This window comes from Heterodontus francisci, chromosome 39, assembly GCF_036365525.1.
Source record: "Heterodontus francisci isolate sHetFra1 chromosome 39, sHetFra1.hap1, whole genome shotgun sequence".
Classification (NCBI taxonomy): Eukaryota; Metazoa; Chordata; class Chondrichthyes; order Heterodontiformes; family Heterodontidae; genus Heterodontus; species Heterodontus francisci.
The window spans coordinates 4,105,800-4,121,308 of NC_090409.1; the positions used below are offsets into that span (position 1 = coordinate 4,105,800).

The 15,509-nt window shown below is 43.0% G+C and overlaps 1 non-coding gene across 1 annotated transcript; it reads right to left on the reverse strand.

The window, feature by feature from the left end:
• Positions 1–8,682: 8,682 nt before the first annotated feature.
• trnas-gcu (transfer RNA serine (anticodon GCU)) lies at positions 8,683–8,764 on the reverse strand. The gene has a single exon. It is a non-coding gene; the product is annotated as a tRNA-Ser (tRNA).
• Between the last annotated feature and the right edge of the window lie 6,745 nt (positions 8,765–15,509).

Here is a 15,509-nt window from a genome sequence, read left to right on the forward strand (position 1 = left end):
AATGATTTGGAAAGTAGGTGTGACTTTTGTTGGTGCCTTTCTTTGCTCTGTTGGTGAAACTTTCTTGCACCTGACTCCTGTTCATGTCTCTGTTTCCTCTATTGAAGGAGGAAGGAGGTATTTGATCAGAAATCAACTGGATTGTGTACCTTTGAGTGGGGATTTCTGCACCATCAGTGCTGGAAACAGGAGTGAGTGAAAGACACTGTGTGGAGTTTGATTTTGTACAGAGGGAGAGCATATCTAACAGGGCTGTGAGATATTGGCCTGGATTGTACAGTCCCAATAGCGGTGAACTCTGAGACTTTCACTGCTATTGAGGGTCTGAACAGCACTGCAACTGCCGGTACATGCACACACTAACACCAGCATCTGGAAGTTGTGGTGGTGAGAAATGTGCTCAGAAGGAGCCTCTGATCATAATCGCACCAGCCCACTCTTTAAAGTGACAGGGACCTGTCGTTCAGCAATTTGGGCTCATTGCCCACAATGTACCCTGATTTTTACCTTGGTTGGATGAGAGCCGGTACCAACAGGCTCAGGGCCTGCTTGGGAAGGACTTTTCTGTTGACACAACAGCTCCAATATTCCAGGAAGACACCGGCAGCAGCAGGGGTCAACTTTCAGAGGGAGCGCAGACATTTTAAATGTTGTATTTTGTTTCTTAATTGTATGTAACTTTTTAGCATGGCCTGATCAGAGTTCTTAAATTTATATCTGACTTTTTATTAACAAGATTGAAGTGCTTTTAAAAGATCTCTAAATATATATGATTTTTTATCAAGATTTACCTGGCTTCTTTGTAAAGACTCGAGTAAGATTGAAGTGACTTTTAAAAACTACATCTTATCCTTTAAAATCTGGCTTACATGTAGATGACATTGGAAGATGGCTTCAGAATAACTTAGACGATCTTTCGAACAGGTACTGCAACAGCTTCAGTCCTACTTTCTGCAAAAGCTGCTGAATTACAAAGAAACAATGTATTGAACATTTTATAAACTGTTGAAGCAGATGGGATTCAAATTCATACATGTAAAACAGAAGGAATTAATAATCCATCATCTAAACCTCTCAAACACCTCATTACCCAGCTTTGTGCCAGCAACCCATCACATGTCTTTTTTGCCTCGCTTAAATTTTGGGCAGGACGGTCACCTTCAGCTCATATCCTGACTTTGCATCCAGATGTGCAATGATGGAAATGTAGCTTCTGTAAGTAAATGAAATTTCCATCACATCAGGTCATGGCCTGTTGGGAATGGAGCGGTGTGAAACATTTCCAGACCATGTCCAACACGTTTCAACTCAGTGTGAAAACCCACCACTGAAAGACTGGAACATAAAATCATTTCATCACATCATGATTAACATCACTCAGACACCTGAACCATTAGGTCACTGATGAAGTCATGATGACATCGAATTTCTCATGAAATGACAACTGAACTAACTGGCTGGAAGAATTGCTTTAATTCCACATGATCAGAAAGGCACAGCCTCAGACCGACTTGGACGATGAATATTGATTGAATAATTTCTGTGTGAGGAATGTTCCAGCATCATAAACCAGGGGAACGTGCTGACTGAGCTGTGTTTCCATCTCTTCTGGGCAGTCGGACGGTTCACCCTTCATTCTGCTCTGATTCACTTTCCCAAATTGGATCTACAGATTCTCAAATCTGGAGACTGGGTTTTCTTATTTTGTTCCTTTTGATTTTTCTTGCTCCTGAATGATGATATATTATAAACCTCGGATCAACCCTCCCCTTTGCGTTGTGTTATAGTCTTGGTTAAAAGAGACAAAAAACGACAGAAACACTCTGAAACATACAACACGGTCACACTTTCCTTCAGTGAGATTAATGCTGAGCTGTTTTCCAGGTTAAATGCAACTGCAAACACATTGCTCTCAAAGAAATTGTAGGGGATTGAGTTGCCGTTGAAATATTAGCACTGGACATCTGTACGAGCGGGAACAGACATTTCAAACTCACATCCTTCACAAAGGCAACCACTGAGCTGTTTTCTTTTGTGTGAATGAAATTCATAAGAAAAGTTAAAGTTCACAAGAAAATGGATGTAAATGATTGATAGCTAAACTTTTGAAGCAAGGATATGAATCCAAGATTTTCTGATTATTAGACAAACACTCGAACCAATTAAGCTACTGAGCCAGATCATAAGTGCTGTGACAACTAAGGGCAGAGGAGGTCACTCTTTATTCTCATCCCACTTCTCCACAGGTCACAACATCGATGTGAACTTTTCCCACATACAGATACAGTCAATCATATGCTCTATTTTTCCCAGAATAGAAGACACTGACCACGTTTCTTTAATGAACAACACAATTATCCATTTATTGTCGAACAAATTTTAACTAGTCATGAAGTAAAGCATAAACACACAGGTGGAAATTTTAAAAGTTCCTTTTTCACCTTGAACAACTTTTAAAGTCCTTTTTTTAATCTTCGAGCCACACGCACACACACACAACCGATAGCTGAAAAAATAAAAGGGATTTTTTTTTTAAATTCAGCACTCTGTTACAGACAAAAAAAACCTCTTGGGCTGTTTATTTGCTCATTTTTGAAGAAATCATCAGATGAGATATGTTGCTCCAAAACTGTAATACAGTCTAACTTCCGAGAATACGTAGACAGGTCACGAGGGTATTTTAGAACATTTCTTTTCAGAAGGCATTGAGAATTAATTTTAGCAGGCCTTCTTCAAAGACATGCGACAAGATGAATTAACTCAGTGGACTTCTCAGGGTCTTTTAAAGATTTTCTGGAAAACAAACTGGGTTGTGGTCTTCTCTCCTTCCTTGACGATTCTTCAGGTTAACTTGATCAGCTGCTCACTCCACCAGGTAAAACACACTGACTGCAACAACCAAAGGTTGTGAGTTTTCTGCTGTCTTCGGTTTGCGCTGCTGCTGCCAAGGTTGTCCATTCAAGGGGTATGACTGACTTCACGAACCACATTTCTCCCGGTTACCAGGGTTTCTGTTCTATATTTAACTTGAATCATGTGACAAACAGTAAACATAGTTGCCAAATTGGTTCTTTTGGTGCCCTCTTGAAAAAGAACTGGTCCTACTTTTATTCAGTTTGATTATGACTTCTTCAAAAAATATTTTAACAGAAGAAACAGAATCCCTTCCATAACATCATGTACTTTCCCTGAGCTACAGGTTATCGCAAGTCTCTCTGGCTGTGTTTATTTTAGGTGATTTTGTACTCAGGTTCTTTTGGAATCCATGTGTTTGCAGAACTTTGTGAGTGAGAGATGTGGTAATATGTTTCAAAGATTTCCCTGAAAATTATTCGTATCTCCATCTTTCCCTGAACTTTGTGCAAACACATTAATATGGGAATCACACACATCAGGCCGTCAAACCTGTCTGCTAAACATTGAAAGGTGACAGTGTTTATTGTGACGGGGTTCCATTTATGAAGACACATCTTGATGATTCACACATGTAAAAATTTGTATATTATGTTCATGACATAATGACATAAATAAACATTTCCTTGCACTTGCCATGCTTGGTGAACATTTTCTCTGCAGATGCCCCTTGAATATATTCGAGAACATGGTGACGAGGCTGAGATTAAAGTCTGTAAATATAGGCAGCAAACAGCAGCAGGGACTGCAGTGAACAAGATTTCCGTGACATATTTGTGCTTATATTGGTGGGTGAAATAAGATACTAAACACACAAAATCCTACATTTGAGCTCGCGTAAAAGATTGTTCTGTCTATGGACATAGCATCAAAGAATGCTCAGGAATTTTGTCCTATGCCAGTGATCGTAACACACTTCAGGGGAACTTAAAAAAAACTGGAAAAATGGGCTTTCACATAACAGATGAAATTTTACACAGAGAAGTGTGAAGTGATACAATTTGGAAGGAAGAATGCCATATAAATGAAACGTTGCAGTTCTAAACTGGGTGCAGGAGCAGAGGGACAATGTACACCAATGTTAGAAGGATTGAAAAGGTAACTAAGAGCAAACAGGACACTTGGCTTTATTAATAGAGGCATAGTGTAAAAGCATATAAGTTATGCTAAACCTTTATAAAATACTGGGAATGAATGGCCTCCACCTGTCCCTCCACAGAAAGCTTCGATTCCAGGTTTACACACACTCGTCAGGATCACGCTCCACAGATACTGCCATCCAGGCTCAGACACCCACTTCAGGATCACTCTCCACAGATCCCACCATTCCAGGTTCGGACACCCACTTCAGGATCACTCTCCATAGATCCCAGCACTACGGGCTCGGAGACCCTCTTCAGAGATCCTAAATCTCCAGACACGGACATCCTTTGAGGACCACTCTCCACAGATTCTTCCCTCCAGGCTCAGACACCCTCTTCAGAATCACTCTCCATACATCCCGCTGCTCCACGCATGGATATCTCCCTCAGGATCAGATCAAAGAATGTTGCTTGTCACTTATCAGCTCAAGCCTGAATGTTGTTCAGGTCTTGCTGCTTGCAGGCACAGACTGCTTCAGTATCTGAGGAGTTGTGAATCATCAGCGAACATTTCCAACTCTGACTTATGTTGAAGAGAAAGCCATCAATGAAACAGCTGAGGATGGGTGGGCCCAGGGCACTGCCCTGGGAAACTAGGTATCCAGTCATGAAAGGTGGAGGACAATTAAATAACGAACCAGATGAGGAGGCTCCAAAAACATCCCTATCCTCAATGTTGGTGGAGCCGAGCACGTCAGTGCAAAAGATGAAGCTGAAGCATTTGAAACTATCTTCAGTCAGAAATTGCTCAGTGGATGATTCATCTTGGCCTCTTGAGGTCCCCAGCATCACAGCTTCCAGTTTTCAGCCAATTTGCTTCACTCCACATAATGGCAAGAAATAGCTGAAGGCACTCGATACAGCAAAGACTATGGGCCCGAACAACATTCCAGGTCTAGTGCAAATCTGAGTTCTTTTTGCCTTCAGTCTGGTTCAGTAACTATGCCGAGATGGATGTGCAGGTAAAATCAATTTCTTAATTTGCGCATTTAGCTGGCTGACTTACTCTAATGCAACGACACTGACTCCACCCAGAGTCTGTCTGGTCGACTGGAGTACATGAAGTTTTTTGATACAGGTACTACTGTTTATACATTAAGATTCATGCTACACCCCCTTGTTTAACCAATCAGTGCGATACAATTCGACTTCACCCACGTGGTGACATGCAGAACATCTGTTACTGAGGTTGTAATACACTCCATTTTCAATACATACTTGTTACTAATAAAATATTGTTTTGTACCAGCAAGATAATACAAAGCGGACAAGCAAGCTAATTAGCAAGAGCATAGGAATCATCAATAATCATTCTAGTCTCACTCCCGACATGGATCATGAGTCTGTCGCTACCTTGTGACAAGTAATTGCGGCGCATCTCTATTCGGTGTACATTCCTGTGTGTTTCGTGCAGTCTGCAGCTACATCAAGTAGTGGCAGTTCACGAAGATAAGAGGGGCCTAGCACTCCTGATCACTCACACAGGGATGGACATCATTTGATTCACAGGAGTCCATTTGTTCCAAACCACAGGGAGTCACACAATCAGGCCATAAAGAACAGATGTCTTTGTAATTACCAGTGTCGGCTAGTATTTACAGTCTCACACGCTCTGCCTTTACTTTTAACTATTTCATTGTGGTTTCTGCCACTTAAAATCAAAGCTCAGCAAAGCTACTATTCCTAACTTGGCTATATTTCCCATGAAGCATAGTGCCATGCTTTTCTGCTCACTTCCACACTAGTACTGAAGACATGTGCTCCAGAACTAGCTGCGCCCTCAGCCAAGCTGTTCCAGTAGAGCTACATAACGGCAATCTACTTGACAATGTGGAAAGTTGCCCAAGTGTGCCCTCTCCATAAAAAAAATGCAGGACAAATCCAATCTGACCAATTGCCGCCCCATCAGTCTACTATCAATCATCAGCAAAGTGATGGAAGATGTCACCAACAGTGCTATCAAGCACCACACACTTAGCAATAATCTGATCATCGATGCTCAATTTAGGTTCTGCCAGGTTCTCTCAGCTCCAGGAAATAATTTGCCAGATAGAGTAGAATGTGGGAAAATGTGAGGTTATCCACTTTGGTAGGAAGAATAGAAAAGGAAAATATTATTTAAATTGTGAGAGATTACAGAATTCTGCGGTGTAGAAGGATCTGGGTGTCCTCGTACATGAATCACAAAAGGTTACCATGCAGGTACAGCAAATAATTAGGAAGGCAAATGGATTGTTTCCCTTTATTGCAAGGGGGTTGGAGTATAAAAGTAGAGAAGTCTTGCTACAAATGTTCATGGTGCTGGTGAAACCACACCAAGAGTACTGTGTACAGTTTTGGTCTCCTTATTTAAGGAGGGATATACTTGCATTGGAGGCAGTTCAGAGAAGGTTCATTGGATTGATTCCTATGATGAAGGTGTTGTCTTATGAGGAAAGTTGAGCAGGTTGGACCGATACTCATTGGAGTTGAGAAAAATGAAAGGAGAACGTATTGAGACATATGAGATTCTGAGGGGGCTTGACAGGGTAGATGCTGAGAGGATGTTTCCTCTCATGGTGGAATATAGAACTAGGAGACACAGTTTCAGATTTAGGGGTTTTTCATTTAAGAAGGAATTTCTTCTCTCAGAAGGTCATTAATCTTTGGAATTCTCTACCGCAGAGAGCAGTGGAGGCTGGGTCATTGAATGTCTTCAGGATTTTTATCTACAAGAGAGCCAAGGGTTATGTGGGCAGGCAAGAAAGTGGGGTTGAGGTTATGATCAGGTCAGCCATGATCCTATTGAATGGCGGAGCAAGATCGAGGGGCCAAATGGCCGACTCCTGCTACTAGTTCTTCTGATCTTCTGTTCGTATGATCTCATTGCAGCTTGGTCCAAACAGAGATGAAAGAGTGGAATTCCAGAGGAGAGGTGAGAGTGATTGCCCTTGAGTGAGTGTGGCATCAAGGATCCCGAGCAAAATTGAAGTCAATGGGAATCAGGGGGAAAACTCTCCACTTGTTGAAGTCATACCTCGCACAAAGCAAGATGTTGTGGTTCGTGGAGGCCAATCATCTCAGCCCAGGACATTGCCTCAGGAGTTTCTCAGGGTAGTGTCCTAGACCCAAACATCCTCAGCTGTTTCATTGACGACTTTCTCTTCAACATAAGTCAGAAGTGGGAATGTTAGATGATGACTCACCACTCTTCAAATACTGAAGCAGTCTGTGCCTGCAAGCAGCAAGACCTGAACAACATTCAGCCTTGAGCTGATAAGATGACAAGCAACCTTCTGGCCACACAAGTGCCAAGCAGTGAACTACTACAATGAGAGAAAAATAAAATCTACCTTTTGATATTCAGAAGCATTATCATCGTTAAATCCCCCACCATCAACATCTTGACCAGAAACGTAACTGGACCAGTCACATCTATGCTGTGGCAAAAAGCGCAGGTCAGAGATTACTAATTCTGCAGCAAGTATCTCACCTCCTGACACCCCAAATCCTGTCCACCATCGACAAGGCACAAGTCAGGAGTGGGATGGAATACATCCCACTCAACAACACTCAAGAAGCACAACACCATCCAGGACAAAGCAGGCCACTTGATCGGCACCTAACCCGCCACCTTAAACATTCAATCCCTCCACAACCAGTACACAGTGGCTGCAGTGTGTACCATCTCCATATGCACTGCAACAACTCGCCAAGTATCCTTCAACAGCACCTTCCAAACTCGTGACCACTACCACCTCGAAGGACATGGGCAGCAGATGCATGGGAACTCACTACCTGCAGGTTCCCCTCCAAGTCACTCACCATCCTGACTTGGAACGATATCGCCATTTCTTCACTGTTGATGGGTCACAATCCTGGAACTCCCTCCCCAATAGCACTGTGGGTGTTCCTGCACCATATGGACTGCATCAGTTCAAGAAGGCATTTCTCCACCACCTTCTCAACGGCAATAGGACTGGGTAATAAATGCTAGCCTTATCAGCGATACTCACACCCAAGAATGAATAAAAACCAAATCACTCTCCACAGATTCCCCACAATCTGGGCTTGGACATTTACTTCAGGAGCACAGAGCTTTCTATCACTGCAACATGAGTTCCAATCTTCAGTTTCTGTTCACTTTTCACATTATTTCCTCCCAGTCCACTAGCTTTTATTAATTCAGTATTCGGGTCTCTGCTCCTCCGCCGTTTCTAACATCTCACCTCTTGCAAAAAAACATGCTGATCGATCTGAGGTAGTAGATGACCCCTCATTTTAAACTCCATCTGCCAAAGCATTGCTCACTCACTTAATCTATCAAGAAGATTTGAAAATAAATTTCTTGCCAAAAGATAATTTTCTGCATCTGCTCCCTCGCCATTTGCTTTTCCCATTTGTCTTTCACTTGGTGTAAATCCAGAGAAAGTAAAGATGGAAGGAAGGAGGGGAGGAAAAATCCTGCTCCGTTTCATGATCCCTGTCTGATCTTCATTCCAGTGCAGTTTGGGTGAAGAATTCCAATTGTCTGTCTCAATTTTAATAAAGTATAACCAATTCTGGAATCACTGTCTGGACAGAAACAATAACAGGCTTCGAGGCTGACTTCAAACATGATTAATACACGAAACAGCTCATAAACTAGCGGCAAGGATGGGATTCGAACCCACGTGTGCAAAGCACCTTGGATTAGCAGTCCATCGCCTTAACCTCTCGGCCACCTTGTCAGTTGCAGCAGTGCAGCTGTCACCTTCAGCACAGCTTCTGGCTGTGCAGCCAGCTATGCAATGATGGAAATATATCTTCTGCAAGTAAATGAAGTTGTGAATGGAGCGGTGTGAAACATTTCCAGACCATGTCCAACACGTTTCTACTCAGTGTGAAAACCCACCACTGAAAGACTGGAACATACAATCATTTCATCACATCATGTTTAACATCACTCAGACACCTGAACCATGAGGTCACTGACGAAGTCATGATGACCGAATTTCTCATGAAATGACAACTGTACTAACTGACTGGAAGAATTGCTTTAACTCCACATGATCAGCGAGGCACAGCCTCAGTCCTACTTGTTGGGTGGTGTAAACAGATATCACTGCTTCTGATCTTCACCAGAACAGAGAGTGAGATGTAACATTGATCATCAAACAGACTGTGAGAGAATACAACAGAATAAAACACATGTCGAGACACTGTGGAATAACAAATAGATTTGATTGGAATGTTGAAATTTTGTTTGGAATGGATAAAACACCAGAAACAGCAGATTAAATTGGAATTCTTATCATTATATTGATCTGGGGCAGAAAAGAGAAGCTGATGGAAAGAAGAGAAGAAGGAAGAAAAGAATGGATGGAACTGTTCAATTTTTACAGTTTTTTCACTCGCCCATCAAAGCTGATAAAAAAAGTTGCAAATAACAGAGAATTTCACCAAAAAGGGAGATTACATTTTGCTGAAACCTTGGATCGAATGATGCACCAACAGATCACCTGTTTAACTGTCTCCTCACTGGGGGATTTCAATCAGTGAGTAATATTATTCTCTACTTTTTTTGTTAATTTGTCTCAGAACTGTCACTTGGAATTAATATCTGTGTTCCGACTCCTGAATAATAAAATTGTGAGTTTCTCGATATTTTCTGGACACAGTTCCTGCTGAAAGAACTAACAACTGTTTTCTAATTTACACAATACTCTATGCACACTCATCAAGCCTGCGAAGCTAGCATCCTTGGTGCTGCTCTCTCTTCTCCCAAACTTCATCTCATGTGACTGTTACATCATCACTCTGACAGTGGGAGGGGTTGATCCCACTATCTTCAGCATTAACCCTTTACATCCTTATACCACACTGTCTGTCCAAATAAAATGGGTGGAGGGAACTTCCTTCATTTATCAAAACACCAACAGCAGCACAGTGGCGCAATGGTTAGCACCGCAGCCTCACAGCTCCAGCGACCAGGATTCAGTTCTGGGTACTGCCTGTATGGAGTTTGCAAGTTCTCCCTGTGTCTGTGTGGGTTTCCGCCGGGTGCTCTGGTTTCCTCCCACCTCCAAAAGAGTTGCAGGTTCATAGGTAAATTGGCCATTGTAAATTGTCCCTAGTGTCGGTACATGGTTGGAGAATGGTGTGGATGTGGTAGAGAATATGGGATTAATGTAGGATCAGTATAAATGGGTGGTTGCTGGTTGGCACAGACTCGGTGGGCCGAAGGGCTTGTTTCAGTGCTGTATCTCTAAATAAGAAAAGTAAAATAAAAGCTACCAGTCGTAAATCAACTCAAACCCATTAGAGAGAAAGAGGGAGACTGTCAGAGAACTTCCTGCATCCAGTCCTGACCCTGTCACACTCAGCAGCTCCTCATCCAGACCCCACTCTCATCAAAACTGAACATTGTTACCGAGACCCTTCAAATAATGTTCATAAAAGGTAGAAAAATTCAAACTTCATCACAGCTAGATTGAATAGAACAAAGTTTAATATCTTCTCGTCGTCACTCGGTCACCACATGAGACAGTCCTTAAATCAGTAGCATAAATTATCAGCTGCAAGAATGTTTGTCATTGGGTTGAATCATTTCTGTGTGAGGAATGTTCCAGCATCATAACTCAGGGGAGCGTGTTGACTGAGCTGTGTCTTCATCTCTTCTGGACAGTTCATCCTTCATTCTGCTCTGATTCACTTTCCCAAAGCAGATCGACAGTTTCTCAAATCTGGAGACTGGGTTTTCTTATTTTGTTCCTTTTGATTTTTCTTGCTCCTGAATGATAATACATTCCAACCTCGGATCAAACTTGCCCTGTGTCCCAGTCTCGGTTAAAGGCGACAAATAACGGCACCAACATTCTGAAACATACAACACGGTCACATTCTGCTTCAGTGAGTTTAATGCTGAGGCAGTGTCCATGTCGAATGCCATTGTGAACACATTTCTCTCGAGGAAATTGTGAGTGATCAAGTATTTGCACTGAATTTCTGTGCAAGAAAGGATAGTTTCAAACAGCCATTCCCAAATCACTTCCTTCACAAAGACAAAGACTGTGCTGTCCTAACGTGTGACTCAACTTCACAAACAAATTTGAACTCGAAGTTCAGGAGAAGACGGAGTTGTGAATGATTGACAGTGTAATCTTTAAATCATAATTTTCCATTTCTTCGTTGAAGCGAGGCTCAACCCTAAGCCACTCGAGATCGCGGAAAGCTACAATCTTGGATCCAGAAATCAGAAAAGTAGTGAAGCAGTTGGTGAGTACATTGTGACACTGAAGAATTTATCACCCCATTGCAACATTGGCACATTCTTCGACCGTACATTATGAGACAGATTTGTGCTTATATTGGTGGATGAGGAAAGATACTAAACACACAAAATCCCAATTTGAGCTAGTGTGTAAGATTGCTCTTTCCACGGAGATCGCATCAAAGAATGCTCGTGAATTTCGTCCCATGCCAGTGACAGTAACAAACTTCAGAGGAACTTAAACACACTGGTAAAATGGGCTTTCACACAACAGATAACATTTTACACAGAGAATTGTGAAGTGATACAGTTTGGGAGGAAGAATGAGACAATGTACACCAATCTTTTTTGATCAAGGTTTGAAAAGGTTGCTCAGAGCAAACAGGACACTTGGCTTTATTAATAGAGGCATCGAGTAAAAACATATAAGTTATGCTAAACCTTTATAAAACACTGGGGCTGAATGACCTACTCCTGTACCTCCATGGAAAGCTTCCACTCCAGGCTCAGACACCCTCTTCAGGATCACTCTCCAAACATCCCACCACTCCGCGCATGGAGATCTCCCTCAGGATCAGATCACAGCTCCACAGTCCTGCCACATCCAGTCGTGAATGGTTGTGGATAATTAAATAACTAACAAGATGAGGAGGCTCCAAAAACATTCACATCCTCAATGATGGTGATGCTAAACACGTCAGTGCAAAAGATGAAGCTGAAGCATTTGCAACCATCTTCAGTCAGAAATATTAAGTGGATTTGATCTGTGTTAATTTCAGCTCCTCATGCTCGCTGGTGCCTTGGTTCTCTGGTGCTAATTTCAGAGTAAATCATGCAGCTTGACAATTGGAGCCAAAGAAAAAGACACAGGAGAGGTTGAAAGTACCAAACCTGGTATTGAACCAAGAACTGTTTAACTGTTAGTACAGCACGAACTCAACAAAGCTATTTCAACAACACACTAAAGCCACCATTCTGTCACTGCTTTGGAAGACAATATATACATCAAAGTGTTTGTAAAAAAGTTACAGAACACAACATGTGAGTAATATTCACCATTGTTTTCTCAGTACTGATGGACTGTGAAGTGGGAGACAGCCAGAAGTCCCACTGTGCCACACTGACCCTGCGCTGTGAGTGAAATGAGATAATGTTCAATCTTTAGCAGAGAGATTCTGGAGAGAAGTAAGAGTCCTGAATCAAGGAAAGACTTTCTGACACAATAAAAGCAAAATACTGCAGATGCTGGAAATATGAAATAAAACAAAAAGTGCTGGAAATACTCAATTGCTCTGGCAGCATCTGTGGTGAGAGAAACAGAGTTAACGTTTCTGGTCTGTGACCTTTCTTCAGAACTGACACAGGTTAGAAAAGAATTAGGTTTTAAACAAGTGAAGGGGAGGGGCATGTGGGAGAGAACAAAGGGGAAGGTGTTTGATAGGGCAGAGGGCAGGAGAGATTAAATAACAAAGCTGTCCTGGGACAAAGGCAAAGAGTGTGTTAATTCTTGTGGTTGCCTGACACCAGTCATGCTCTGATGTTATTGAACACAATGTTCAATCCACAAGGCTGTAGAGTGCCGAATCAAAAGGTCGGGTGCTGCTCCTCGAGCATGGGTTGATTTCACTGGAACACTGGAGCAGGCCAAAGACAGAAATGTTGACATGAGAGCAGGGGGGAGTGTAGAAATGGCAAGCAACCAGAAGCTCAGGGTCATGGTTTCGGCCTGAGCAGAGGTGTTCCACCTAATCTGCGTTTGGTCTCTCCAGTTTAGAGGAGATCACTTTGTGAGCAGTGAATACAGTATACATAATTGAAAGAAGTACAAGTAAATCGCTGCTTCACCTAAAAGGAGTGTTTGGGGCTTTAGATAATGAGCAGAGAGGAGGGAAAAGCGCAGGTATTATATCTCCTGCGATTGCATGGGAAGGTGCCTTGGGAAGGGGAAGAGGTGTTGGGGTAATGGAGGAGTGGTCCAGGGTGTTGTGGAAGGAACAATCCGGTCAGAATGTTGACAGGGGAGGGGAGGATGCGTTTGGTGGTGGCATCACGCTGGAGGTGGCGGAAATGGTGGAGGATGATCCTTTGGATGTGTTTATGTTTATTGATACAGCACTGAAACAGGCCCTTCGGCCCACCGAGTCTGTGCCGACCGTCAACCACCCATTTATACTCATCCTATACTCCTACCACATCCCACCTGTCCCTATATTTCCCTGCGACCTACCTATACTAGGGGCAATTTATAATGGCCAATTTACCTACCAACCTGCAAGTCTTTTGGCTTGTGGGAGGAAACTGGATCACCCGGAGGAAACCCACACTGACACAAGGAGAACTTGCAAACTCCACACAGACAGTACCCAGAATTGATCGCGGGTTACTGGAACTGTGACGCTGCAGTTCTAACCACTGCGCCACTGTGCTGCTGTGGAGGCAGGTGGGGTGGAAAGTGAGGACAAGGGGATCCCTGTTGCAGTTCTGGGAGGGAGGGGAAGGGGGAAGGCAGAGGTTGAGGGTCCATTCTACAACACTGGGAGGGGGGCGGAGTTGAAATCTGGTGATGTTGTTGAATTTAATTTCAAGCATCCCTTGAACTCTCTGCCGATGAAGTCTGAAAAAGGGAAGAACAACCACACAACATGGGTCTCAAATCGAAGACCCTGAGATTAAAAGTCTCATGCTCCACCAACTGAGCTAACAAGGCCTGATACAGTTCTTCTACTCTGTCTGTTATTGGACGGATGCAGCTGTTGGCTCCACCCCAAGGGCGGGAGTTTGTTCCACCAACCATGAAGCAGCTTCCTATCAATTCCCAAAATTATCAGTAAATCCACTTACAGAAGCCCCAAAGTGTGATATATTCCTCTCACTCATCGATAATAAAACTTATAAATCTTTTTACCTTCCAAATGCTGCCATCTATTTTTTCAGTATTTATTTCTCTCTCCTTTTTATTTAGTACATGCATTCCTTTGGAATTTTATTTCCAATTATATCTGAGGGAAGAAATGAACAGATCTGGCAACTCAAAACTGGGCATCCATGAGGCACTGTGGGCCATCAGCAGCAGCAGAATTGTATTTAAACACAATATGTTACCTCATAGCCTGACATATCCCTCACTCTACCATTACCATCAAGCCAAGGGAGCAATAGTGGTTCAATGAAGTGTGCAGGAGGGCATGTCAGGAGCAGCACCAAGCAGACCTAAAAATGAGGTGTCAACCTGGTGAAGCTGCAACACAGGATTACTTGCATGTCAAACAGTGGAGGCAGCATGCAACAGACAGAGCTAAGCGATCTCACAACCAACAGATCAGATCAAAGCTCTGCAGTCCTGTCACATCCAGTCCTGAATGGTGGTGGATAATTAAACAATCAACAGGAGCTTCCACAAATATCCCCATCCTTAATGATAGGGGGGACCAGTATATCAGTGCAAAATACAAGGTTGAATAATTTGCAACCATCTTCAGCCAGAAGTATCAGCTCGACCTCCTCCTGAGGTCCCGAGCATCACAGATGCCAATCTTCAGCTAATCCACTTCACTCCACATGATATCAAGAAATGGCTGAAGGCTCTGGATACTGACAACATTCCGGCTGTAGTGCTGATGACTTATGCTCCAGAACTAGCCGCGCCACTAGCCACGCTGTTCCAGTACAGCTACAACACTGGCATCTACCCAGCAACGTGGAAAATTGCCCAGGTATGTCCTGCAAACAAAAAGCAGGACAAATCCAACCCTGTCAATTACTGCCCCATCAGCCTCCTCTTGAACATCAGTAAAGTGATGGAAGGTGTCATTGACAGTGCTATCAAGCAGCACTTACACAGTAATAACCTGCTCATCAATGCTCATTTTGGGTTCTGCAAGAGCCACTTGGTTCCTGACCTCGTTGCAGCCTTGACCCAAATTTGGACAAAAGAGCTGAACTCAAGAGGTGAGGTGAGGAGACAGTGACTGCTCTTGCCAAGGGCATCAAGGTGCCCTTGCAAAATTGAACTCAATGGCCACCAGGGAGAAAACTCTCCACTGGAATTCTTTGAGGAAGTGACAAAGTTGATTGATGAGGGAAGGGCTGTAGATGTCATATGCATGGACTTCTGTAAGGTGTTTGATAAGGTTCCCCATCGTAGGCTGATGGAGAAAGTGAAGTCGCATGGGGTCCAGGGTCGACTAGCCAGATGGATAAAGAACTGGCTGGGCAACAGGAGG